The sequence below is a fragment of the Passer domesticus genome, chromosome 3 (genome assembly GCF_036417665.1).
Source record: "Passer domesticus isolate bPasDom1 chromosome 3, bPasDom1.hap1, whole genome shotgun sequence".
Classification (NCBI taxonomy): domain Eukaryota; kingdom Metazoa; phylum Chordata; class Aves; order Passeriformes; family Passeridae; genus Passer; species Passer domesticus.
The window spans coordinates 2396198-2423958 of record NC_087476.1 but is presented as its reverse complement, the minus strand read 5'-3'; the positions used below and the strand labels follow the sequence as shown (position 1 = coordinate 2423958).

At 47.3% G+C, this 27761-nt stretch overlaps 1 protein-coding gene across 9 annotated transcripts in view; it reads right to left on the bottom strand.

Annotated features, from left to right (window-relative positions):
- The window catches only part of EXTL3 (exostosin like glycosyltransferase 3), a 134382-nt gene that overhangs the window by 58232 nt on the left and 48389 nt on the right, over positions 1-27761 (bottom strand). Inside the window, exon 1 of one of the 9 annotated variants that reach the window (XM_064411537.1) lies at positions 7928-7988. The exons of the other annotated variants lie outside the window; for them this stretch is intronic. The gene's annotated coding sequence lies outside the window, so the exon portion shown is untranslated. Of the gene's footprint in view, positions 1-7927; positions 7989-27761 lie in introns of those variants that run through there. 9 annotated transcript variants of the gene reach the window in all.

The window sequence follows — 27761 nt, the reverse complement described above, 5'->3', positions numbered from 1 at the left end:
TGGGTGGATTTTTATGGGAACTGCAAATGAGGTATTTGCCAAATATCCAGTTGCAGAGGCACCCTGGCTTGAATTGGTCACCCTGCCTTTATTTTTACTTCTTTTTAATTGTAAGGAAATGTATTTTCTCAGTCTCACCCTCCAAAACAGCTGAACAGTTTGCATTACAGTCTTCCCAAAAAGCACCAGCAAGCAACAAACTGGAACGTTCTACCTGAAGTTTGGCATAACATGAACAATGGAAAATGGGATTTTCAAACACAGAAAAAGTTTAGGAATGCCACCATTCCCCTGTCCCAGATTAAGAACATCCATCAGTCCCCTCTCAGGGCTCCTCACCCACCCTTCTCTGCTGCAATACCCAATTTAGGCTGCCTGCTCCTTTGGAAAAGACCTCAATATTTTATTTGTCCGTAAAATACACATCAGTGCTGCTTTGCACCCAAAACCACCCATTTTAGCCATAAAGGTATTTTAAAAATTCCCTTTAGATGCCCATGCACAGACCACCAGCAGGATTTCTGAGCAGGCAGAACACAAAATGTGTGTTGTGATACATTATTCACATTTCCATAATCAGGATTTCACGTTACTCAAAAGCAATTTGATGTTTGGTTTGGTTTGGTTTTATTTTTTTTTAAGTCTCCAGCAAACCCTGAAGCTGGGGATGAAGAAGAGGAAGGGCAGGTCAAACCAGACACTGTTTTTACATGATCCTTGCCCAATTCTAGTTCTCCACAGCCAAGCAATAAAAAAATCCCTCTCACAAAAATCAGATGGCACCGTAACCAAGCCCACCATGAAAAATAAGGAATCAGAAGGGGAAGGCATGGGGCAGGATGCTGATGCATCTGATGCTGCCACTCTTGTCTCAGCTCATTATTTGAGGCAGCCTGGGCTCCCCGTGAGTCCCACGGAGCACTAATGACTTAATCAAGGGACCTCCCTGGGGCTGAGGGAGATGCTCATGAATAACAGCATCAAATCAAAGCTGGGAAATCAGTGGCACCCTCTGGAAAACTGATGGGATCAGCTTAAACCCTTAAGTGGTGCCTCGATCCTACCAAAAATTTGCCCTGAGTAGAGCTGGAGGCACAAGGAATGCTAAAAAGTCAAAAGTGGGGAGCTGGGTTCCAGAAGTGTGCAGAAAACTGATCCACACCTTTGGATAGTGCCACGAGGGGCAGGACACAGGGAATGGGACAGGGACAGACACAAGGCAGGGTTAGATGGGATCTTGGGAGGGAATTCCTGGCTGGGAAGGCGGGGAGGCCCAGGCACAGGGTGCCTGTGGCATTCACATTCTCTGGAAAAATCCCTTCACCCAGGATTTTTCTCCTGGGAAGCTGAGAAGCCTCAGAGAAAAAGGAAAACAATTTTATCTGATTTGCTTCTGCTGTGTTTTGCTCATGTGGAACGTGTCTGGAGATTGTTTACCCACAGGTGATTGTTTCACTGGATTCTGCTGTGAGTTGTTTTCACTCACCATCTCTGGATGGGCTTAAAAAAGGCTGGACATGGCACTGGGTGCTGTAGTCTAGATTCTGAGTTGAGGTGTTCGGACATAAATTGGACTTGATGATCTTAGAGGTCTCTTCCAACCTCATTATTCTGTGATTCTTTGGCCAAGCTGTGTGGAGATTCTGGGAAAAGTCACGAGTTTTCATTATTATCCTTTTAGCATTCACTAAGTATTCCTTTCTGAATTCTTTAGTATAGTACAGTATTATTTAATATAATATAGTATTGTAATACTACATTATATTAAATAATATACTATTACAATACTATATTATATTAAATAATATAATATAATTAATATTATAATTAATTAATATAATTGAGCCTTCTGAGAACATGGAGTCAGATTCATCATTCCCGCCTTCATCAAGACATTCCCAACAAAAACAACAGGTGCCCAAAGAAGCTGTGGCTGCCCCCAAATCCCTGGAAGTGTCCAGGGCCAGACTTCCAGGGCTTGGAATAACCTGGGATGGTGGAAAGTGTCCCTGCCCATGGCAGGGGTGGGATGAGATGACCTCCAAAGTCCCTTCCAACCCAAACCATTCTGGGATTCCACGGTTCTAAGGCAGGAGTATTTGTGCACATCCACACCATTTCCAAAGTTCAAGGCACATTTTTTGAGTAATTTCATTTTTCAAGCCAAACTGGACAGCGACTTTACAGTCACCAAGCTCCTCGTGCACACTGAGTGCTGCAAAATCTGCAATGACTTCAAATTCTTTACTATTAACATATTCTCCATATTCATCTTCCCCAAATGATCCATACTGGGAATTTATGTATGACTCAGTATTAAAATCCACTGTAACTGTGTCTCTGAGCATGTCATGGAGCTTAAATACAGGCGAGCAGAGGGCATTAAGAGGCTGCTGAGAATCATTTTCTAGTACATTGGAAAGGACAAACTGTTTTTATGAGTGTGTGTTTTACAGTCTGTTTTTTCAAATTACATCTAAAATAGTTCCCAGATGAAAGTTGCATCATTCCAACTTCAACCTAAGGAATATTTTATTTTTAAAAACCAGAAATTAAATAAAAAGAGGTGAAACTTCAGAAAATCTGAGTCCACTGAAAGGTCAACGGTGTCTTGTGCTGCTCAGAGAGGACTCAGAGACAGGGTGGAAAGAAACCTTGAGACTTTTTTCTGAGCAAAGATTCAAATAATAAGGAAACAGTCCTAAAAGAGTAGCATCAAAGTTTGTCCTTAATTCCACAATGAATGCATCAGACTGTGGCAAATTTCTTTACAAAGCTCCAGGCATCCACGAGGCAGCTGGAGAGAAAAAAGGATTCCCTTGCCCACCATGTTCTCATCCACTGCTCCAAGCAGCTCTCCTTCTGCAAATCAATATTTTCCGTTATTTTTGAGTATCTCATACATGGCTCTAACACTCTTCCCAACTCACAGGACCCCCAAAACTGGAACTCAGCTTTTAATGAGCATCAGGAATGATGGTCCAGCTCACCTCTGGGTGATGCAGATCCCTCTGGTTCTGCCAAGCAAACCAGTGCTTGGAAAAGCAGAGAGCAGGAGAAGAAACCAGCAGGCTTGGAGTTGTAGATGAGGGTAAAAGTGCAATCAGCTTGATTTACATCCCTCAGGTATTTGTGATTTGGTCTGGACAAACAGAGGAGGGGTTTGATTACAGAACCCCAGGGATGGAAAAAGCAACTCCCTGGGCAACTTCCAGCCTGGCTGCTGCAGGACAGGAAGGAAAATGAAGGGAATCATTACAAACACTTCCATAATGCAGAAGGAATAACTCCTGGTTTGGGCTTACTCTCCCTCCAGTCAGGATGGCCACAGGCCTGTCCCAAACAGCTCCTGGGTGTCCTGGGTATATCCCAGTCACAGCTATCCATGGCTCAACAGCAGCCAGCACCCCTCAGCATGTCACCCTGCAGCCCTCTGCCAGAGCCAGACCCCTAGGGATCACCAACAAACAGAAGGGCTTAGAAAGAAAGGAACTAAAAGCAGTTCCACATTTCCTTCACTCTCATTTCCCCTCTGTGGACCTGATCTCCTACCTGCTAATGCTGTCCTTACTCCAGCTTCTGGCTCCTACCCCGAATTTCTTATTCCTCATCCATTACAGAATCATGGAATATCCAGAGTTGGACCCACGAGGATCTCAGTCCAACCCCTGGCCCTGCACAGACACCCTGTGCATCCCTGAGAGCATTGTCCAAGGGTTCTGGCAGCTTCTGGGCTGTGCCCATTCCCTGGGAAGCAGTTCCAGTGCCTGACACCCTCTGGGGGAAGAACCTTTTCCTAATATCCAACCTAAACCTTGCTGGCACAGCTGCAGCCATTCCCTGTGTCCTGTCCCTGCTCACAGAGAGATCAGAGCTGCTGCCCCTCAGGAGGAATTATCCAGCCACCCTCCCTTCTTTCTGATGTCCTCTGATCCACACCAAATCCCAACCTACATTACAAATGCTGCTGAGCACAGAGATCCCATTACAGCAAATTACCAAAATGTTGCTCTGCTTTGCAGCTTAGAGAGGATCGAGTCATGCCCCAGCTCACTCCTGTCAGCACCATCAGGAAAGCTCCACAGAACCATTCTGGACAAACCCGAGAGTTGGGAGGGAAGAGTTTTGAGGAAAAAGGATCTCATAACTGGGTAGAAATAGTGCTGTCAGCAGCAGGCAGCCACACCATGCCAGAAGGAGTTATCCCTTCTCCAAACAATTTTAGGCAGCACAGTCAGGAGAGGCAGCACCAGCTCATTCCATGCTTGCTCCCTCCTAAAATCAATTTTCCAGCCACACGTCCATAGTTCATGTGGCAAGTGGCCGTGTCTTTGCTGTGTTCACAGCTCTGACTCCCCCAGTCGGAGCAGGGAGCTCTCCTGGAGCTGGGATTAAACACAGACATCTCTGAGCAGGGATCTTTCCCCTCTCCATGTCACCAGTCCCACTCTCTGCTACCAGAATCACTGAACAGCCTCTTGAAACCTCAGCCTCACGTGAGGTTCTGCCAGCAACCACAGCACAAAGAGCAGGTTTCCATATTAATTTCTGCTCCCTGGAAACCCCAGGACACAACAAGAGCAGAATAATAATACCAATTACTGATATTTGATGCAGTCATTTCAGAGCCAATTAACATAATGAACCTCCATCTCTTTCAGATAAGCAATCTCAGAGCACTCCAGTGAAAGGTGAGGGGCTGAAGCACAGAACAAGAATGTTAAACACGGATTACAGGAATGGAATTGGGAAAGATTTGCACACAGTCCTTCCTCCAAAAATCCACCTCCCAGCCCCTCTCTGCCTCCACATACACACCAAGGAGGACCTGAAGTATTTTTTATCTGTGTTTTGATGGCACACTGAGGGATTAGAGCCAGGATTAGAGCTTTGTCATTTTTTTTTATCACAAAGCTCCTGAGCCCACCCAAGCCTGGCAGCCAAGAATTTGGAGGAAAAGAAGGAAAGGAAAAATCAGCAAGTTGTGGGTGAGAAGCAGCACATTCCACCTGCTGCATGCCAGAGAATCCCCTGCACCAGAGAACAGCTCCATCCCTCTCACAGGGAACATACCTGGAGCCACGTGTGCTGTTTGCTGCATGCTGTGTCCTCTGAAATAGGTGGCCACAGAGACCACAAAGGACCCACACTTGACACACACATTTGTGACACTTCAAATCATCCCAGAATGGTCTGGGTTGAAGGGACCTGAAAGATCATTTTGTCAGAGACTCCTAAAAAAATCAATTCCCTGCCATGGAGGGATCCCTTCCACTATCCCAGGTTGATCCAAGCCCTGTCCAACCTGGCCTTGGACACTTCCAGGGATCCAGGGGCAGCCACAGCTTCTCTGGGCAACCTCTGCCAGGGCCTCACCACCCTCACAGCCAGGAATTCCTTCCCAATCTCCCATCCATCCCTGCCCTCTGGCAGTGGGAAGCCATTCCCTGTGTCCTGTCCCTCCATCCCTTGTCCCCAGTCCCTCTCCAGCTCTCCTGGAGCCCCTTTAGGCCCTGGAAGGGGCTCTGAGGTGTCCCTGGATCCTTCTGTTCTCCAGGTGAACACCCCCAGAGCAGAGGGGCTGCAGCCCTTGGAGCAGCTCCGTGGCCTCCTCTGGACCCACTCTAACAGATCCACACCCTTCTTGTGCCAAGCATTCCAGTTCTGGGGGAAGCAAAACATCACACTAACATTTAGCACACTGAGTGCTGGGGAAAGAGTTTATTTATGCTTCCCCTGAACATAAATCTTTCTGCTCAGTCAGTCACGAGACCATTTGTGGGGTGAACATGAAAATTCACCATGGGTGTGGGACAACAGAAGTGCACTGAGCAGGTCAGTGGGTGCTGGAGCTGTCCAAGCCTGTCCATTCTGGATAGCCTGGATTTCTCCAGCCAGACATGGAGCTGAGAGCCCCAGCAGCCCAGTCTGAGCTCCCCGTGCCATGGGAAGGGCACTTGAGGGTGGCAAAGCTCAGGCCAGCAGTGTGAGAACAGGCTGATAAAGCCACACCACAGTAATGTGGATTTCCTGCTTTTAAAGCTGCCAAAACAGTTTCAGTATTTTATTTCTCTTCTTAGAAATTAACTGGAAGTGTGGGTATGGTGAGTGAAAACAGCACGAGAAGGAAATAAAAAACACAGGAGAAATAAAAGAATGAAATCAGGGTGTATGGCCTCTGCCCACAAACTGAACGTGTCTCCTCATCCCCCATTCCTCCTCCAGGACACTTCTCTCCTTTGTTTCCAACTCCTCCACAATCCTCATTCCATTTCTCAGCTCCTACACGTTTGTCCTTCTCTGGCTCATCACAGAAGTGCTCACAGAAAATGCATTGGGATTTCTTCCTAACCCTTGTGTAGAGTCACCCCAAAATGCTGATCCTTGCTGAAGCACTACACAAGAGACCCACAATGCCCACAAAAACCAGGCAGCCCAAGAAGAACAAACCATAAACATGAAAGATCCAAAACACTGGCTGGGCTTTACCCAGGCACTTAAAGAACACGACATGCCCAGGGGAGGGGGTGGGAACTACATCTTTAGGGTCCCTGAAAACCCAAATCCTGTGCTTCCATGATTTCTACTTTTGGGCAGAAAGGTTCCATCACATTTAATAACCATAAATCTGGCAGTTCCTCAAGTAATACAAACTGTAGACACATAAAATGTGAGTCTAAGTTTGTGAAAGAAAGTTTAATGCACTAAAGCTCGTGCTCTGTCACATGGAACCAAAAAATCTACCCCACCATACAGAAGAGGACAAGGACCAAGGATGGGTTTCAATGAAGATCAAATTAACAAATTGATGAAAATAACATGAGGTTTGATTTTCAGACAAGGTCCCAGCAGTACAATCTGAGTGCTGGAATGGCCACAGTGATGATTTGGGTTAAGCTGTGGCTGCCCCACCCCTGGAAGTGTCCCAGGCCAGGTTGGATCAACCTGGGACAGTCAAAGTGTCCCTGCTCATGGCAGGGGGTGGAATGGGATGAGCTTTAAGGTCCTTCCAGCCCAAACCAGCTGGGATTCTAAGCTCAGTCATCACCTCCAAGCTGTCACATCAAACAGCAAAAGCAGTTTTGATGTTTATTTGGCTACAGACTAACAAGGAACCAGGCTGAACATGCCCAGGGCTCTTGGTCACTGCCTTGGTGTACAAGCAGAAGCAACAATTACCAGAACTTTGAGATACCCTGAAGGCACTAATTAAGGCAATTCATGCAAGAAAGAGCTAAATGACTTGCCCAGGGCCACAGAAGGCAGTGACCAAGTGGAGGAGGAGTCTTGTTCACAAGCCCTGAGAGAACCCCCACAGACCAATTCACAGGGAGCTGTGGGGTGAGAAAGCTGCAGCCAAAATCGACTTCCTCCCCTCTCCCTCCCTCTCTGCCCACAAAGACAAGAGTTTCAGATGAGTGATTTCACACAAGATGTACAGCCTGACTTAAACCAGAAGGAAACCAATGACAAATCCCTCACCCCCAGTGCTCAGGGCACACGAATTCTGCTGAAGGTCCACGCTCCTTCGTGAGTGAGCAAAGCTACAAACAGGAGGAAAAAAAAAACAATTTTCCATGTGCTGCAGCAGCAGGAAGCACTGCCAGGGATCTCCCAGCCAGGGATCTCTCAGCCCAACCTCAGGAGCCTCACTGCTGTGTCAGGTGAGGCTCTCCTGACCACACAGATTCCTTGGGAAAGGAAGAAAAAGAGGATAAAGCTTACAGGGCTCCACTGCCTATGACTGAGGCAAGCTCTCCAATCACCCTGGAGATGGGAAGAACTAATTAATCAGGAGTCATGGGATGGAAGTGAGCAGCTAGATATTTTGGGTTAATTTAATTACTTCACCTCAAAAGCATCCCAAAGTTCCAGCAACAAGAGATTCCCCTCAGAGCATCCCCCAGCACAGCAATACTCACACTACCTGAATTCCAACCCTTCCTGCAGCTCCTGACATCTCCAGCGGTTACAGATTTCCCTGGGAGAGGTTTCTGGCAGCCTCGCTGGTTTTCAGTGTTAGGATGTAATAAAAAAGGAAATTCATGAATTGTCTGCAGCAATTTGAGGGAGATTTGTGACCATAGCAACATTACTATAATCTATGCTGCGGGGAACAAAAGCCACTTTGATCACGTTGTTCCCACCCTCCCCACCCCACCCATAAGGCTGGAAAATGCTGCCCAGACACTCCCCAGTCCCCAGATACCCAAATGTGCTCTCCCACTGGCTGCCCCTGACATGAAATCACTCAAAAGGGGATTTGAAGTGACTCTGGAAGGTTGTGCAGGACATTCACCAAAGCAACCATCCTCCTGTACTGCTTCAGGAAGGGGACAGTGGCTGCTTTTCCCAATTATCCACCAAGCACCAGCCATCCCACAGCTCCCAGTGAGGAGCCTGGGGAAGGGCTGGAGACATTCACTGTGCTGGTAACAGAAAATAAACAACTCACCCAGGTTTACTGCTGTCGGTGCCACGTGGCTGCAGGGTTTGTCCCCTCCCTGTCACTCACCACATTTCCTTACTCTGAAATTCATCCAGAGCATCTTTTAGGCTCACAGAGTCTCATGCCATGCCTAGCTGGGGGTCTGAGCTGCACTCAGGCCTGCAGGCACTCCTGTAATGCAAATAAAACAAGGAACCAAGCCACTGAGGAATTAATCTAACGAGCTGCTCCCTCTGCTCCCACAAGGAAGATGCCTCTGGAGAGGCCGGGCTGAAGGCACAGATTCGTATTAATGCTCCCACTATTTTTAGCTTCACAAATCAGGCAGAGCTGACTTGTGCTTCCTGCCCCCAGCCACAACATCTGGGCTCTTTATGGTCATTTGGGCTCTTTTTCCCACAAGGCAGAGCCTGGAATGTGGCAAGGTGGAGCTCCGGGAGGGGAAGAGGCAGCAAACTTTCCAAATTAGTAGGGAAAAGCAGAGGGCTGCAGTAATTCCACCGCTGGGATAACTCAGCAGCAGTGATTACAATCTGCCCACTTAATTTGGCCCTGCAGTTTCTATTAGAGGCACAGTAGGAGGAAATTCTTGTACAGTAGTTAAGGCAAGGGCCGGGTGACTGGGGTTTGGTTCCCAGCCGTGCCTCAGACCCTTCTGCACAACCTCAGGGAATTCTGCTCCGGTTCCCTGGCTCGCAGCATTCCTTGGGAATTCACCAGGGAGCTCGTGGGTCACAAATAGCAGCTGAGAGGAGAAAAATAATCAAAAGCTACTTCCCCTTCAGCAGGATGTAAAGCGTCTTACAAATTTGTTTGTAAGGCGAGCAAAAGATGTAAGCACTACACAAAATGGATTGATTGGCATGTTCCAACCACCCCAGTTTCACAGGAAGGAAAGGGCACAGCCTTGCTCAGCCATTCCCATAACCCCCACGCTGCCAGGGAATCTATTTGAGAACATGTGTCTTGATAGTCTCCAAAGATGATCTTGGGAGACAGGAAAAATTAATCATCTTCTGCTGGTCTGACTTCAACCACTTCATAGCTCTGACTGAAATAAAATCTGAGCATGGGAGCAAGAAATGCCAGCAACATACAAAAACTCAAACTTGAAGCTTAAAAAAAAAAAAAAAGAACAAACAAAGGCATTAAGGCATTGAACCCCAACAAGTTAAACACAATAAAAGAATGAAAGGAAGGAGGAAAGGGTGCTTATTGCTGACCCTTCAGTCATGTAGTGCTGAAGTCTGGGGTTTTTTTGGAAGAGAACACATTCCAGTACCCAGGACTTTCTGCTGATTTTCCAGAGCAGGGGTAGCTCTTTGTAAAACGCTCTGAGGTTCTCAAAACAAAGTCCAAAACAAATGAATAACAGAACTTCCAGTCCAAAACTCTCAATCCAACTCTGAATTGCTGAGATATTGTATTGACCCCTCACAGGGGCTTCACCACCGGGGCAGCAGCACGGGGTAATCTGGAATCACAAGTTGTGGTAGGAATGGGAAGCCCCTGCCAGCATTTTCTCCCATCACCTTTCCACATCCAGAGCCAGCAGCATCACAGGGATGCCCTGAGTCCCTCAGAACGTTTGTGCTGTGGGATGAGTGGCTCAGAGCCTGTGAAGAAAGGCAGTGCCACAGCAGCAGACTGAAGTCGTCACCCTGTGCCAGTTTGAAGGCCAAACACGTAACCCTGAATAAAGCAAGAGGCCAGGAAACAGCCCCAGAGCTCTGCTCTGCTTTCAGGGGGAAGTGTCTCGAGCAGCACTGGTGCCACTGACCTACTTATCCCCACAAAGGGCCACAGAAAATGGCAACAGCCCCAGCTCCGTGGCTGCTGCTGAGCCCAGCTCCCACAGTGCCAAAATCTCTCTGGAAAATAATCTACAAGGAACAGAAAGGAACTATAAGGAGCACAGAACAGGTGGGACCTTCCAAGACTGCTCCAGTTTTCCCAGAAAGAATTGCTATTTTTGCCACTGTGTTACACAAGGGCAGAGCTGGAGCAAGGCTGCGTTTAGGAAATCCCATTTGCACCTCTGCCTTCCAACAGCAACTTCTGTCCAACATTCTCCCTAAAGCTAAAACCCTTCTGTAATCATTCCCAGAGGAAAGGGCAGACAGGCTTCATTTTTTCAGGATGAAAGCTTGCAAAGCTGCAGGAGTGTTTTAAAAAATGGTAATTCCCACTCACCAATCTGAACACAAACCCACAGACGGGGATGTGGGAATGCTGAGGAGGAAAAACCCGCACAGAGAGCAGCGTCCCACAGCTCCAGCCACAGCCATCACCTCAGGGATCCATGGGGTCAGGAAAAAAAGAGCAAAAGAACCTAAGCTCATCCATTTGGCAACTCAGGAACACACCAGATACAAACAGGATGCTAGGATGAGCAAAAATCACCACAGAGCCCGACAATCCCTTCGGGGCACCTGCTGAGGTCTGAATCAAATCTGGAATTGTGGCTTTGAGTCATGTTCAGAAGTTCAGTCCTAAAGAAAACCTTGCAAACAGCAAAAAGATAAATGAGAACTCCACGGGAACTAAGAGACAAGGCAACACTGACTAATTTAATTAATCAATTTAATAGTGCAGCCAGCAGGACCAGGGCAGTGATGGTCCCTCTGTGCCTGGCACTGCTGAGGCACCTCCAGCCTTGGGGACACTTCTGGGTCCCTCACGAGGACATTGAGGGACTGGAGCGTGTCCAGGGAAGGGAACAGAGCTGGGGAAGGAGCTGGAGCACCAGGAATAACTGAGGGAGCTGGAAAAGGGGCTCAGCCTGGAGAAAAGGAGGCTCAGGGGGACCTTGTGGCTCTGCACAACTCCCTGACAAGAGGGGACAGCCAGGGTGGGGTCAGGAATTCTCCCAGGGAAGAAGGGAGTTAGAAGCACAAGAGTGGGAGCCCAGCAGGTGTCTCGTTTCATTTTCAAGGAAAAGAACTTCAGAAAACTCTTCCAATAAAAGTTTCCTGAAGAGCAGCCATGACTTCTGAATCAACACTGGTAGCAGATTCCTCCTCTCTCCCAGCTGATGGTGTGATGGCTCTTTCCTTGCCAAACACCTGCTCACCAGAAAGTGACGCCGAGCACTTTCTAGCCCAAAAGAGACTCTGCAAACATGGGAGCCCACCATGCAAATGAGCCATTTGTGCAGGCTTCACACGCAGCAGCCCAGCCCTGCTTCCCTGAGCCTCCATGGATCTGCCACTGGGCAGTGGCATGGCCTTGGTGGCTCGTGGGGGTCACTGAGCCAGGCCTCGGTGGCTGAGCCAGGCCTTGGTGGCTCATGGGGGTCACTGAGCCAGGCCTTGGTGGCTCATGGGGGTCACTGAGCCAGGCCTTGGTGGCTCGTGGGGGTCACACTGAGCCAGGCCTTGGTGGCTGAGCCAGGCCTTGGTGGCTTGTGGGGGTCACTGAGCCAGGCCTTGGTGGCTCGTGGGGGTCACTGAGCCAGGCCTTGGTGGCTCATGGGGGTCACTGAGCCAGGCCTTGGTGGCTCGTGGGGGTCACTGAACCAGGCCTTGGTGGCTCATGGGGGTCACTGAGCCAGGCCTTGGTGGCTCATGGGGGTCACTGAGCCAGGCCTTGGTGGCTCGTGGGGGTCACTGAGCCAGGCCTTGGTGGCTTGTGGGGTCACTGAGCCAGGCCTTGGTGGCTCATGGGGGTCACTGAGCCAGGCCTTGGTGGCTCGTGGGGTCACTGAGGAAGGCCTCGGTGGCTCGTGGGGGTCACTGAGCCAGGCCTTGGTGGCTTGTGGGGTCACTGAGCCAGGCCTTGGTGGCTCATGGGGGTCACTGAGCCAGGCCTCGGTGGCTCGTGGGGGTCACTGAGCCAGGTCTTGGTGGCTTGTGGGGGTCACTGAGCTGGGCCTTGATGGCTCATGGGGGTCACTGAGCCAGGCCTTGGTGGCTGAGCCAGGCCTTGGTGGCTCATGGGGGTCACTCCAAATTCGGGAGACACGGCCTTGGTGGCTCATGGGGGTCACCAAGCCAGGCCTTGGTGGCTCATGGGGGTCACTCCAAGCCAGGGAGGCAGAACTTGAACCCTGAGACCTTCACTCACTCCCAGATCCTTCTCAACCCTTGTGCCTCATCCCAGCACCACAGGCAGAGCCACGACAGAGAACAAGCACTCCAGCCAGTGCTCATGGAATAAACACTGCGAGCTGCCAGATCCTCCACCCCCCGATCTCCTGAAGATGTGACACTGTGATGGTGTCTGGCAGGAAGGTGCCACCAAGCCGGGCAGGGACAGGAGGCTGCCTGCCATTAGCGCCGCGCCCTGCTGCCTTCAATTAAAACGCTCCATTGCCCGCGGCACGGGGGGGGCTCCCTGTCTGATTTCATTTTGTGCAGCACAGGCTTCTCCAAAAGCTCTGCTGGGTTTCACACAATCCCAGGATCGTTAAGGTTGGAAAAGTTCTCCAAGATCATCAAGTCCAACCATCAACCAGCATTGTAGGAATATAAAAAAGTAAAAGACTTGAGAAAGTGCAAAAAGGCCTCAGAAAATAGACACAAAGCTAAGAAAGGCTGGGATATTTCTAAACCTTCTCACGGGAAACCAGGAAGTTAAAAACCAAGTGAATACATTTATATTTATCACAAGGAACAAGAAAGAACAAGAACGTATGGATAGTTCAAGATGTGAGAAATTCTGGATATATGCTTTGCAAAGACAGAAAAAGTTTCCATCTAAAATAATAAATTATTGTGTATTGTTTGAGGTTTATAGAAGTCCTTTTGTAATGTTAAACCCACGTGGGTCCCTTTCTTATTGGTTAGAGTATAATGACTTTACACCTTTTCTTGGATGCTGTTGGTTCAAAGAATCTGCAGAAAAAGGCTTTGCACAAGGTGCCATCTTGTCCCTGGTCTGGATTTGCATGGATGTTGTTATTTCCGTGTCTCTTGCTTTTTGCTTGTAGGATACAGACAGATAATAAATCCTAATAATCCTGGTAATAAATCAGGGTCCCATCCCGTTTGTGAGACACAGACTGCTCCAGCACAGCCTCACCAGGGTCACCACTAAACCGTGTCCTCAAGTGCCACATCCACACGTTTTAGTGACTCCAGGCCTGCTCTGAGCAGCTGCTCCAGTGCTTTAAACCCTTCCCATGATTTATTTCCCTCCTCATATCGAACCTAAACATCCCCTGGTGACACTTGAGGCCATTTCCCTTGCACTAAAATATGACCTGGGAATCTTCACAGAAGAAGGAATTGTTTTGAGGATGGTGGGAATTGGATCAGCTGGGGGGGGTTCACCTGGAGAAGAGAAGGATCCAGGGAGAGCTCAGAGCCTAAAGGGGCTCCAGGAGAGCTGGAAAGGGAGCTTGGGACAAGGGATGGAGGAACAGGACACAGGGAATGGCTTCCCACAGTCAGAGGGCAGGCATGGATGTGATTTGAGAAGGAATTGTTTCCTGTGAGGGTGAGGAGGCCCTGGCACAGAATTCCCAGAGAAGCTGTGGCTGCTCCATCCCTGGAAGTGTCCAAGGCCAGGTTGGACAGGGCTTGGAGCAGCCTGGGATAGTGGAAGGTGTCCCTGCCCATGGCAGGGGGTTGAAATGAGATCTTTCAGGTCGCTTCCCACCCCAACCATTCCATGATCCTGTCACAAACCAAGCGGTTTGCTCTTTCAGCTGTGTTTTTTTCTGAAGTATTGCTGCAACAAGAACCAGATACACACAAAAGGCAACTCAAAGGCACTTAGCTGACCTAAATAATGGTAATTTCCTGGAAATTTCACTTAACTACTTGGGAGTTTGCAATACTTCAAGCAATCAACACGCAGTGCTCCATGGATAAAAGCCTGGGGTTTCACTTCCCCATCTGAAACATCTCTGAGAAGCACCAGCTGTGCAAAGAGAAGAACCACAACACTGAAAACCTCAGATCTCCTTTTGATTTTCTGCTGCTTCTAGAAGGAGGCACTTCCAGCCTGCAGAAACTGTGAAGAAGCACTAAAGAGAACAAAACCAGTTCCTTGCTTCCACTGCCACAGCCCACAGAGTCCCACATCCTTAAAATGAGACATCCCACCCAATAAGGGTGCACACGAACTCGAAAGCTCAGCATCCCTTACAGATCTGGATTCAACATGAAAAGGTAATGTTTTGTTCAGAAAGTGAAAGTGAAATGGGAATTTCGTAGTAACAGCAGACAGGAGCAAAATATCTGTTTTATTACACTTTTATGTGTTAGCCTCTACTGGTTCTGCCAAGACGAGATGTTTGACATGCCTCAAATATGAATACCTAAGAAGTTTCAGTATTTGTCTTGGATTTCTCCTAAAAAAAACCAAAACAAAACAAATAAACCAGTTTTTGTAAAGGCTGAGGTTGTAGCCATGGGATGAAGAAACAGTGTTAGTGAGGTATCACCAAAGGCAACCTATTGCTTTTAAATTTCTTTGCTCACCAAGAGAAAGCAGCCTCATTCTCTCTCCCCATAAACCTTAAACCACGTGGGATTGCATTTGGTACATGATTTAATGGATTAAAATCACAGAAATTGAGAAATATGCAGCCAATTATCTGTCTTTTGGTGCTGATTTTAGCATCTTGTGCTGAGGGAGCCCTTGGATGTGCAGATTTCCATCAGCACTGCTTCCCCAGCCACCCTGAGCCACCTCATGACCAAAATCTGGAGTTTTTTGCTCAAGTAGTTTGGATTTCCCATGGTTTAATTTCATATTAAGGCCTGGGCATATTGGCAGAGGAGGGAATTTGGCATGATGACACCAATATTAGGATAAAGACCAGAGAGAGAAAGGCCCTGTGTTGTGACAAAATTAAAGTTTTGAGGCTCCAGACAGACTACAGAGAAAGCCTCTGACACTTGAACACTTTTATAGTCAAGTCAGACAAGACAAATTAAAGAAGGGACAATCCTGCCATGGGAAGACTAATTATTATCAGCAAATTTAATGTCAATATTAGTGTGAATAGAGATAGCCCCAAGAACATGGTCCATGGGCACCATCCTGGAGAAGTGTCCCTCACCTGGAAGGGCTCAGTGCCCACAGAGAGGTGACACAAGGAATAATCAGAGGTTAAATGACAGGGACAAGGACTAAACCAATGGGCTGTACCTATAAAAGTGAGTCAAACCAAGCCAGAGTGCACCCAAACAGCCCAAGGGTCAGGAAATGGCACAGGCTGGGGAATGTCCTAAAGGGAGCTGGGACCAAGCTGTGCTGGTTTTGGAGCTGGAAGTTTAACTGTGGTTGTGCCAGGTGGGCCAGGGGACAGGGCAGGAATGTCACAATGACTGACAGTGGTCACCAGTGACACCCAGAGCTGCTCCCAGAGAGAGTCCAGGGTGGTAATGAGCAGCTAAAGGTTTCTTTGGGGAAAACCCTCATGGAACTCTGAGCAGGAACACAGCAAATCCTCAGAAGAGAAGATGTGATGTGGCTTCAAATCCTCCCCCGAGGGCAGCAACTGCTCTCCATGGCATCAGACTCCATCAGGTCACACGCTGCTCCCACCTGGAGATGAAAGAGCCCTCCCTGCAAAGGTCCTGCCAAAAGCCACCATCGGTGACTAAAACACTTTATACTGGAAAAGATCTGAGAAATCTCCTTCTTGGAGCACTTCTGGAGGTACTTCATATTCCAGCATCACCCTGAGACACCTCAGCTCCAAGGGAAGCAGCTTTGGGCTTCTGGTGAGCCCAAAAAAACCCTCCTGGTTGAAAGGAAAATGGGAAAGGAAAACGGGAAGGAAAATGGGAAAGGAAAACGGAAAGGAAAGGAAAGGAAAATGGGAAAGGAAAATGGGAAAGGAAAATGGGAAAGGAAAATAGGAAAGGAAAATAGGAAAGGAAAGGAAAGGAAAGGAAAGGAAAGGAAAGGAAAGGAAAGGAAAGGAAAGGAAAGGAAAGGAAAGGAAAGGAAAGGAAAGGAAAGGAAAGGAAAGGAAAGGAAAGGAAAGGAAAGGAAAGGAAAGGAAAGGAAAGGAAAGGAAAGGAAAGGAAAGGAAAGGAAAGGAAAGGAAAGGAAAGGAAAGGAAAGGAAAGGAAAGGAAAGGAAAGGAAAGGAAAGGAAAGGAAAGGAAAGGAAAGGAAAGGAAAGGAAAGGAAAGGAAAGGAAAGGAAAGGAAAGGAAAGGAAAGGAAAGGAAAGGAAAGGAAAGGAAAGGAAAGGAAAGGAAAGGAAAGGAAAGGGCCTTACAGGAGAGCTGGAAATGGACATTTTGCAAAGGCATGGAGTGACAGGACAAGGGGGAAAGGCTTTGGGCTGAGAGAGGGTAGATTTCAATGGGATATTGGGAAGGAATTGTTCTCTGTGAGGGTGGGGAGGCCCTGGCACAGAATTCCCAGAGCAGCTGTGGCTGCCCCCAAATCCCTGGAAGTGTCCAAGTCCAGGCTGGACAGAGCTTGGAGCAACCTGGGATAGTGGAAGGTGGAACAGGATGAACTTTATTTAAGGCTTCTTCCACCCCAAACCAGTCTGGGATTTTATGATCATCCACCGTGCTCAACTAAATGCCAAGACAGTAATTCCTGATGCCACTCAGGAATCCATAGCCAAATATCAGGCAGGTAAAATCCAAGCTTTTGAAACAGTCACCACATTTAAACTTGGTAATTTATTACACTTAAAACTGCAAAACTGTAATTCAAGTGGAAAGGATAAAGGTAAAATAGCCAAGGTCTAATGTTAAGAGGGGCTTTCACAGAGAGAAATTGTGTTTAACCTGTGCCTGAGAGCAGAGGCAGGTCCCTCTCTCCTGCTCACACTTTTCCAGCACCATCTGCTCGAGTTCAGCTCAGTGCAAGTGTTCCTCTCCTTGCAGGAACTGGAGAAGGAACAAGATTTAAAAGTCAATACCTACAAAAAGAACAGCAGCTTGAGATGAGGAAATTGCCTTAAATTTCATTTCTCCCAAGTACCTGCAAAAGCAGCGGCACACCCCTCAAAGATCTCAGCACTTCTTTTCCCTCTTTATCTCTGTTTATTGATTTTACAAGGAAAATCAGCACCAGGGCTTTTGCCAGGAAGGATGAATTATGTGTGTAGATTCAAGAGGTTTAAAGCAGATTTGCACTGAAATCTGAGGATCCAATTGTAAGCAAGATTTTTCAGCCTTTAGTACATCCACAAGGAAGAAGCATTTTCCATAGGAAAACAGATCCATGAGCTGCCCAAGCTTTCATTTGGACTGCCTTGAAAACCTTTACATTGCACAGAAATTTTGTTTTCATTATAGACTTCGGAAAGAATAAAATTAAAAACAAAAAGTGGCATTTCCTACAAGCATCCAGGGAGCTCTTCTTTACTATTTTACTGTGCCAGAAAAAAAAACACTGCTTGCTTTAAAATAAATTTTCAGTTAAAACTGCTCTGTAAGACTCAAGCATTTTATTTCTCAGGGAAGGCAGATTTTCCTTGGGGATGGGGTGGATTTGCTGTGCACAACACACATGAGCCCAGGGTCAGTGACAAACACTCAGGGCCCAGCCACCACAGAAATGGGGAATAAATCAAAGTAAATCAGAATCCCTTTGAATCCTTGGGTCACTTAGTGAAAATGACTCTATTTTTAAGTAAAAGGGTATTAATCCAAGTCAATTAGTCCAACAATACAAAACCTCTATTTGCAAAAGTGACCTTCTTTCCAATTACCTTAATTTTACCTCTGGAAGTAAATTAAGACAAACCTTCAGGCAAATTTCATTCAGAGCAAGAACTAAATTTCATAAACTTCAAACAATTAAACCTGAGAAGCTGAATCCTGATTAATTTGCCTAGATGAGCCATGAACCTCCCAGCACCCTCAGCCCAACTTTCTGCTCCCAGACTGATGCTGCTCTTCCTGTTAATAAGCATTTTTACCAATTAACCTCCCAGATGGTTGCATTTCCAGAGCTGAGAGTGTTGAGCTGTCTAAGGCTCACAGATCCTGGGAATGGGAAGCATTACATGATGTTTAAAGCCATTAAACGTGTGTTGAGTGCTGGAGCTCAGAGCCAGCCATCAAACAAGATAAAAACCTCCAACAAAAGATTTCCAGAGCAGGCTTCTGTTAAAATAAAGTAAAAATGGGAGGCTGGGGAGTTTGAAATATTAAGGAATAACAAATCTGTTTTCCAAGTTCGTTTGACTGTGTTGACTCTGCTAAGTGAAAAGGGCTGCTTGAAGGGAGTGGGTGGAATCAATCATAGCAGTGCAGGGAAAAAATGGCCCAGAGGTGGGGGGGAACAACTCACCCGGCTTCAGAAATGCCAATTTGCTCAAAAAAAGAGAGAAAAGGCCACCGAGGCAGGCAGACAGTGAAGAGGTCTGACACTAGGGATGGATTTCTGAAGATCAGCTGAAGTTCCTGAGACACAGCTCACCAATTAAACCCAGCCCCAAAAATTATGAGAAAAACTGAACAAGAGGGAGAGAAAGGAGAAATCCCTCCTCTCAATCCCTCTTAATTAATTCCTGTAATTAAGGAATATGTAAGGAAACAAATAATGACAAACTCGCTTGTTGATCACCTCTGCTCCAGGAACAGGAGAGCCCCAGAGTGAAGAGCAGCTAAAAAAGGAGCAGGCGCTGATGGCTCGGGGTCTTTGGAGAGAGAGGAAATATCTGCCAACGATACACAAGGCTGTGCTTCTGTGACAGCATTACCATTTCACAGATGCAATTCTGAGCTTTCTTCAGGTGATGAGCACTGCTGGAACATCAAAAAGTCCCTTAAGAGGGGGAGTAGGAGCCCCATTTGTCAGCAGTAAAACCACAGGATGACACACGCTGGAGAAGCAGTTTGGTTCCAGTGCAGGGGCAGAAATTCCCTGGATGCTCATCCTGCTCCACTCATCCACAGCTGGGAGGGTCTTCAGGGCACAGAGCTGCTCATAACCAGAGCTCAGGGTTACAGGAACAAGTTCTGCTGAAATAATTGCTCTATTTGCTTTCTTTTCCTCTTCCAGGTCTCTCCTCACAGCCACTTGTCTTCAGAGAAGCTGTGGCTGCCCATGGATGCCTGGGAGTGTCCAAGGCCAGGCTGGACAGGGCTTGGAGGAACCTGGCATAGTGGGAAATGTCCCTGCCCACGGCAGGGGGTGACACTGGATGGGCTTTAAGGTCCCTTCCAACCCAAATCATTCCAGGTTTCTCTGATTCCCCCACCCGGCGTTGCTGGGCATGAAAATCCAAATTGCCTCAGGAGATCTCTGCACTGCCACAGGCATCAGACAGGAAAGAGGAAGGGAAAACCCAACCCTTCCAAAACAGACAGGGAAGCAAAACTGACTTCCAAATATCAGGCAACATTTCCTGATATTTCTCAAGAAAACATCAAAAGCTTTTTAGCCAAAAAAGCAACTAGAAAACCTCCCCCAGCTGAGAGGAGCACTGGGAATGCTCCTCTTGGACACCACTCCTGAAGGACACAGCAGGAAAGGGGCTGCCATGAGCTCAGATCTCAGCAGCTGCATAAAGAGCAAATCATTATCAAGGTGCTCAGATGGGCTCACCTCAGTTTTTAATCAAAGCTCTTGGTTAAGTCATCCCTCACGCAAAGATTTTCCATTCCCCCTCAGCCCAAAGCACAGCAGGCAGAGGTGGATCTCATCCCAGCTCCTGCTGTACTCACCCACCACATCCCAGTGCCTGGCAAGGAGGGAAGTGCATGCACCATGGTCAGATTTATTGTTTTTAAAACCACCGTAGACACGCTTGGCAGAATTCAGAACTCTCATCTGGGAAGATGAAACTTGCTACGTTTGACGTGGGAGTCAGACATCCCTTCTCCCACAACGGAGTTCACGCTGACAAACACAGACACAAATCTTGGGGAAGTCACAACTCCCCCCCACCCACCCTCAGTGGGAACCAGGGCTATTAATTTCAATTTGGAGCATCAAACCCCTGAAGCCAAAAGCAGCAGGCAGAGAATAACCACGTTTCGCTGCGCGCTCTGCGATTTATGACCTGGAATTTCAAGAGGAGCTCTTGTGCTGCATTTCATTTTTCTGCCTCTAAAACCCTTGCCAATAACAACAGAATGTCACTAAGAACCAGCTCCCTTCCCAAAGGAGCAGCACTCGGTGGGACAGACCCCAGCTCCTTCTCCCACAGCTTTGTTCCACGTGAAGGGCAAACAGGAGCAAGGCTTTAAGTGCTAAAGCAAACAGAGGCAGCTTTAACACACAGGTTGATGAAAGAGGCTGTACACAGCTGCTCTTGAAGTCATTTCTTTGTAGTCTTCATTCCCACAGATAATTATGAGCTTAGAGGTTCCAAGACTTCAAATGATAGTTTGTGCTTCCTTCAAGTATAGATATAAAAAAATACATTTTAGATCTTATATGCTTTTTAAGTCAGGATTAATGAATCCTCACAGAAATAACAGTAATGGCCAATTTACCTGAGTGATAGACTTGGGGAGGGGCTCAGGTGTGCTCCTGGTTTTGCAGAAAGGCTGAACCTCAACCTGGCTAGGACCTGGAGCAATTTAATTTATAAATTCTTAGGGGTAATATTATTGCCTTGGAGACTACACATGTACAAGGCGTTCCTTTAAAAGTAGATTTGAGAAATATTGATTTTTAAGGGGATTTCACAAAGCATTGTAAGGAATAAAAGCAGAATTTGGGAGAACAAAGCTGGAAGTTTTAATTCCCCAAATGTTGTGAGTGGGAACTCGGGGAATGAAGGAATTCATCTGGTTTTTCACATCCACCTTGAAATAAGAAATGACAGTGCATGGGCCAGCAGGCCTCTCTAGAGTGACTGGTATTTAATAAATCATGGCAGTATTTTAAAAAGAGATACAAAAAAAAAAAAAAAACAAGACAAAAAAAAAGGCCAAAAGTATTTTAAGAACAGAGAGGAAAAAAACCCAGTTCTAATCCAAGGGCATAGACCAAAAAAAGAGTTACAAGCAAGAACTAAACACAAGGCACAAGTTTGTGGAGGAAAGGAGCAGGTTTATCCTCTCCCTCAGATCTAAAAAATACACTATATTTTACACAGCAATTGTATGGGGAGAAGGAGTAGGGGGAAGAGAGTATCAAAATCCAAACAAGTCACAAGGCATCAACAATCCCTTGATGACAGCAGAGTAGTTTTTGTTGGCACAGCTCACGACAGCTGGAGGAATAATTGCGATGCTGAGCGAGGATGCCGAGAATATTTCGCTTCAGAGCCTCAGATGAAAGATGTTATCCACAAGCACTTTGCAAATGTTAATTAAACCCACACAGCCCCTTTTTGGCAGATCAAGAAGTATTTATCCGTATTTTGCAGAGAGGGGAATGAATATCTCAGGCACTTTTAACTTAAGGTTAAAGCTGCTCTTTGTACTTAGGAAGTGCCCCACAGACACAGCATTAAAAACACAAATTAACCTTCCCAGGCCAGCACAGCCAGGATGGAGCTGATCCCTCTCACTTCTCTCTGACTACTGCCCCAACACAAGCCTTGACTCTGCAGAAAAACCAAACTCTGAGATGAATTTGGGCACCACAAATGAGCTTTAAAACAACAGCGACCCTTGGTGAGTTGGAAAAGAAGAAACCCAAACCAATTCCACTGCTCTTCCTTTGGTGACAGCTTTTCCCAGGCTTAAAATCAGGACAACCTGAGTTGGAGGGGATTCATAAGGATCACTGATCCAGCTCCTGGCCCTGCACAGACACCCCAAAAATCCCCCCTGTGCATCCCTGGGAGCGTTGTCCAAACGCTCCTGGAGCTCTGGCAGCCTTGGGAATGTCACCATTCCCTGGGGACACTCAGCACCCTCTGGGGAAGAACCTTTCCATGATAACCAACCCAAACCTGTCACAGCTCCAGCTGTTCCCTGTCACAGGGAGCAGAGATTGGAGCTGTCCCTCAGGAAGAAGCTGCAGCCCCTGGTGAGTCTCCCTCAGCCTTCTCCAGGCTGGACAAGCCCAGTGACCTCAGCCCCTCCTTGCAGCTGCTCCCACCATTCCAAACAAGCTTCCTATTCCATAAAACATCATTCTCCAACAGGATGAAACAGTAAGAGTGTCAATTTAAACCAAAAGAGTGAGTTCAAGCAGGCAGAACCAGCGGAAATAAAAAGGAGCAGTGAAATCACTACCAAAAAAGACAAAATATGCACAAAGTATTTGAGGCACCTACACTGGCAGGGCAGGAGCACCACTGTGTCCTGGAAAAAAAGAGCTTTTCCTCAGAAGAAAACCACTCCATTATTTGCTCAATTGACATGGAACATTTGGTATTTAAGAGGGGAAGGGTCAGTTTGTCAGATCTATAAAAGAGTAGCTGAGAACATCTGCAAGGTCAGGAAGAAAATGCATAAACACACATGTGAACTAAAACACCAAAATACACAGTGGTGGTCGATGCCTGTGATCTCACCATGAAAATAAGCATATTTGCAGTTCCTTCCTGTTCATAAAAAAAAAAAATAACCCAAACCCCTGAAGCAGCTGATTTAGGACATATTTCAGTTGGAAATACATTTAAGGATGCAGTTGGAAAGGAAAGCTAAGAGTAAGTGGAGCACTTTCAAAGGCTGCTGCATTTCCCTGTCCAGCAGGAACGCTGTGGGACAGGGTCCCTCCCACAGAGCTCACACCCAAAGGCAGACACTGATCACACACAGTTTCATAGATCTGTATTTCTATTCCATTTATGTTCCCAGTGTAACCCCCAGGGCACAGCACACAATTCACCACCGTGTGCCCATCAGCTCAGGAGCCTGTCCAGGGCTGCAAGCTGCATTCACAGCAAGCACAGCAGCTGAAAAGCTTTTCCTAATCCAGAGCTTCAGCTGGCTTTCTTGGGAGCTTGCCTGATCACAGGAACTTGAGGAGCTTGGCTTGCAAAACCAGGCTGGTACATGCCACAGCACAAGGGGCCATCACCCCTAACGCAGCTTTGTCACTGCCCCACACAGGTGCCACCATTTCCTCCTTGCTAATCCAAGTACAGGAAGCTCCAAAGAGCCAGGGAAAACCTGACACCTCCCCAGGGAAGCAGGTTGTGCAATTCCAGCATGACCTGTGCTGCTGCAACGTGGCACAGCCAGGAGACAAACTCGGGGCAGAGGCAGCAGATGTTTCCTGCTGCATTCAGCTCTCTGCTCTGAGACCCTTTCCAGGCTCACTCCACCAGCCAGATCCAACTCCTGCTCTTCCCATGCACACACAGCAGGAAAAGGTTCTTCCCTAGAGGGTGAAACAGCTCCCCAGGGAATGGTGACATTCCCAAAGCTGCCAGAGCTCCAGGAGTGTTTGGACAGGGCACAGGGTGGGGTTCTTGGGGTGTCTGTGCAGGGCCAGGAGCAGGACTGCACGGTCTTTACAAATCCCTTCCAACTCAGGATATTCTGTCTCTGTGATTCTTTGCCCACCAGCTCAGAGTTGCCTCTCCAACGTGCTCACTCATGGTACTAGAGGCATTAAAATAATGTTTTAGTGTAGTTGTTAGCAACCAAGCCAAAGTATTTTGGCTCATAATTCCATTTGTGCCCTTGGCTTCTGGTTATATTAGAACTGCACACAGTGAGGTAGATATTGAGACATTATTAAAGGTGCTCTGCATCCAGAGCAATTCCCACAGAAATGTATTTGCAGTCCACTTCATCTTGATGACAAGGCTGGAATTAGGGCAATTCCAGCTGGGAACTATTGCTGTGTTTAACACATGCTGCAACACAAGGCAGCTGCACTGACCTTTCCTGGCTGCTGGTCTGGGGTTTTTCCCACAAACATTCGAAGGGTTTGGGCTGGTTCTGACCTGCTGCCACTCTGCCACATGAGCAGCCCTGTTCCAGACCCTCAGGAGAGGCGTGAGGCTGCAGGAGGAGCAGGGGCAGGGGCCAGGCCCTGTTATTCCACGCTTTCCGATAAGAGACCCAGCACATTTTTTGCCTTCCCACACAAATCCATATTTGTATGGCTGCCAGCTTTTTATCACTTCCCTTTTTGCTTTTCTGCTTGCTTGTTCTAAACTTTGCCCAAGGTTACATTCAGCAAAGGCTGCTCCCTCAAAATACAGCATTAAACCCGCTATCACGTTAACATCTGGAAATCACATTTAAATCCTTCTTGAAAGAGAATGTTTTGTAAAAGAAAAGCCCCAAGTGAGCCAGAAAGCAGAGAATTTTTGCAGCACATCCCTTTGCATGTGAAGCATTTTGCAAAGGCCACCTTGCAGCTGTTGTTGTGACCTTCTGGAGATCAATGTCCCCACCTGTGCTCACCCTCTCCTGGGGGAGCAAACAGCACACACGAAACAAGCAGCACTTGGTAGCCTGGAATTTGACACTGGGTATAAACGAGCTCAAAACCTCCTACATCAAGTACAACCTGCTGCAGTCACCAACTCAAAGCCCCCTCTGAAATGGCTTAGAAAGAGCCCAGCAGCTGTTGAACCAATTCCCTCTTTTTCCCACCCAAAGTCATGTTTGGAATCTGCACATCTCTGACTAAAAGCCACTCTCAGTCACTGCTTGTGGCCTTTTATTATTTTCCTTTGGGGGATCAACACTGTACTTAAAGGTTGGTTTTTTTTCACCACCACAGCATCATCTGTGTTTCTTATTTACAGACTCAGACATCATCTGTAATTAATATTTTCAGTAACCCCTCTGCTGGCCCTTCACCTCTGTTATCACCCTGCAGCTGCTCAGGGATGCCTGACAGGGCCCCTTTTTGCAGCTCCCATGTCCAGCAAATGTTGCAGACAAACAGGAGGCTATTCCAGATTATCCCTCACCAGATTTAATGACTCTGGAAAGATCCCCAGGGAAGGAGTGTTTACTGCCAACGAGCTCCATTAAGCATCCAACAACATCCATCAAAAAAACAGCAAAACATTGGGGTTTTAATTATTTTCCAAGCTGGCTGTAGCACACAGAGCATGTGCCATAGGAATGGCCTGCCCACAATTCTCTGAATACTTTTGGGGACTGTCAGCAAAGACAGCTACTCCCAGGAGGAGTAACTTTACTCAGGATAACCAGGCAATAGGAAAACCCTGATTTTTGCCCCACAATCCTGGCACGAGAGGCTTCGTTTAGGATGTGGCTTTGCAGTGTTGCTCAGCTGAACTCATGGCCTGGTGCTGCTGAAAAGAGGAATCTCCTCCCCACCTTCCAAGGCTGAATCCAGGAGTTAGGCTGGAAGGAAACTGTCTGGACTGAGAGGGAAGGAACTGGATCTGTATCAGTGCAAAAAGATCAGTGGGAGCACAAGGCTGGGAGCAAAAAACCTTTCCTTGCATCACCAGCTTGCCATGAGATCAGTTCAGCTACAATGCACAGCCACACTTTAAATTTAGAGAGCTTTCTAACTCTAAAGCTGCATCCCACGTCCATTATTCCTCTCCAACACAAGAATGAGCCGTGCTATTATAAATGCTTTTATACCAACGTCGTGCTCTCCACCCTACAGGAGCACACATCAATTGTGGATAAAGTGGTTCAACTTTGGAATGTAGACAAAAACTGAGACAACGCTAATGGTGGTGAAAGACAGGTTGCCTGGGGAGAGAAATGATCAGAGATTTAAGAGGAAAGGGGGTAAAAAAAAACCCCTACAGATAATTTACCTGTGCTTGGGTCAGTGCTCATTAGTGCTCTGAAGAGAATCACTTCACAAGTTATAAATTAGGCTGCTCTTGGCTTACTCCCTTATTATCCAGCTCAGGCAGCGGCCGGGAGCCTTTCACACGCACCGGATAATGGGAACACTTACTCTGAATAAAATGAACAGAGGCAAAGAAAAAAACAGGGGCCTTCATTTGGGCAGGAAAAACCATCAGGAGACCCAGCAGTGGCATTGGGTTTCACCAGTCACTTCTCTGTCACTCCGCATTTCCTCCTTCTCTGGAGAAGGGAAAACCTCTCCAAAAACAAATTCGGGCTGTGCAGAAGTTGTTTTCTCCTGTTGATATTTCCATCTACCCCCCGCTGGTTTGGGATTTCCAACAGACTTTTTAAAAGCTTTCCCATTCAGGCTGAGCTCCACTCTTAAGAAGTTTCTGGGGAGACTGTTCAAAAAAACTTTTAATTTTGGTTATTAGGCAAAGCTCACCGTTCAACAGCAAGTACTCAATTTCTGTCTGAATTTTTTTATCCTTTTGTAATTGTGCCTTGGAAAAAATGCAGCTGTAACACTTCTTTAAACATTCTTTTTTTTTTTTTTACTGTATAGAAATAAAATGCAGCAGACAGTAATATAGCAGTGATACCTATCAGAGCTGGCAAGGGCAAGATCACTCTTTTCCCACACATCTCCTAATCTCCTGCTTATATCTCTGATAAAGTAAACTCATTATAAAAAAGTGCTTTAGTCTAAAGGTGAAAGGTTGACAAAATCCACAACTTTGGAACAACAAAAGCCAACTTTGACCAGAAAGGCTGAGACGGCCAGTTCGGCCCCAAAATTTTGGCAATTTTCCCTCCTTCAAGGATGAGCTGTGCAGCTGCAGCCCCGCCAGCAGCAGCAGCCTGACACTTGGCCTTGCTCTTAGGATTCCATCTCAGAGGCAAAAGCACATGGCAACAAAGACACACTTGGCCGGTGAACCCGAGAGGATCTGTGTAAATTAGCTCCCTGGAGACCTGACAAAGGCTCCCTTCCCTCCTCAAAGGCTCTGCGATGCCTCACGGTGAGCACTCCAGCCAGAATTAAAAGGACTTTAAATCTGTCCACAGGGAAAGGCAGCAGCTGCACCAGCAGAGAGTTCAGGCAGCCCCACACAGGAGACAGGAGGGAAAAGGGAAGGAGTAAATCCTCCTTTCCTTAGGGGCAGTTTCAGTGCACTGCAATCCCCTTCCAGCCCTCCCAGGTTAAAGCTCTCCTCTAAAAATGCCCCTGGTACAGAGGGCATTTGTCTCTGATCCCATTACAGATCCAGCCCCAGCTTCCAAAACCTTCCCCCTCTCCTTTCAAACACTAATATGCAAAACAAGGGCTGCCAGAGCTCTGGGAGCATTTGGACAGCACTCTCAGTGGGATTGCTGGGGTGTCTGTGCAGGGCCAGGAGCTGACTGGGTGATCCTTGTGAGTCCCTTCCAGCTCAGGATATTCTTAAATTCCAGGTAAATTTGTTTGCAGCACTACCTAATGCAGGTCCAGGCTGAAGCCAGCCTCAGAGGCAGAAATGAAACCTCTTCTGCCCAGGAGCCTCCCTGGAGAGGTAAAGCTGCCCCCCTTGCTCACTACTCTGGACCAAGAAGAATTCCTCTTCTAAAATTTTAAGCATCATCTTCAAAGCAAGATGCCCGTGCCTTCCACATCAGCCTTTCTGCTGCCTGTGGGAGGCACAGATCTTGGCTTGCTTTTAGCTCCTGAGTCACTTGGGAG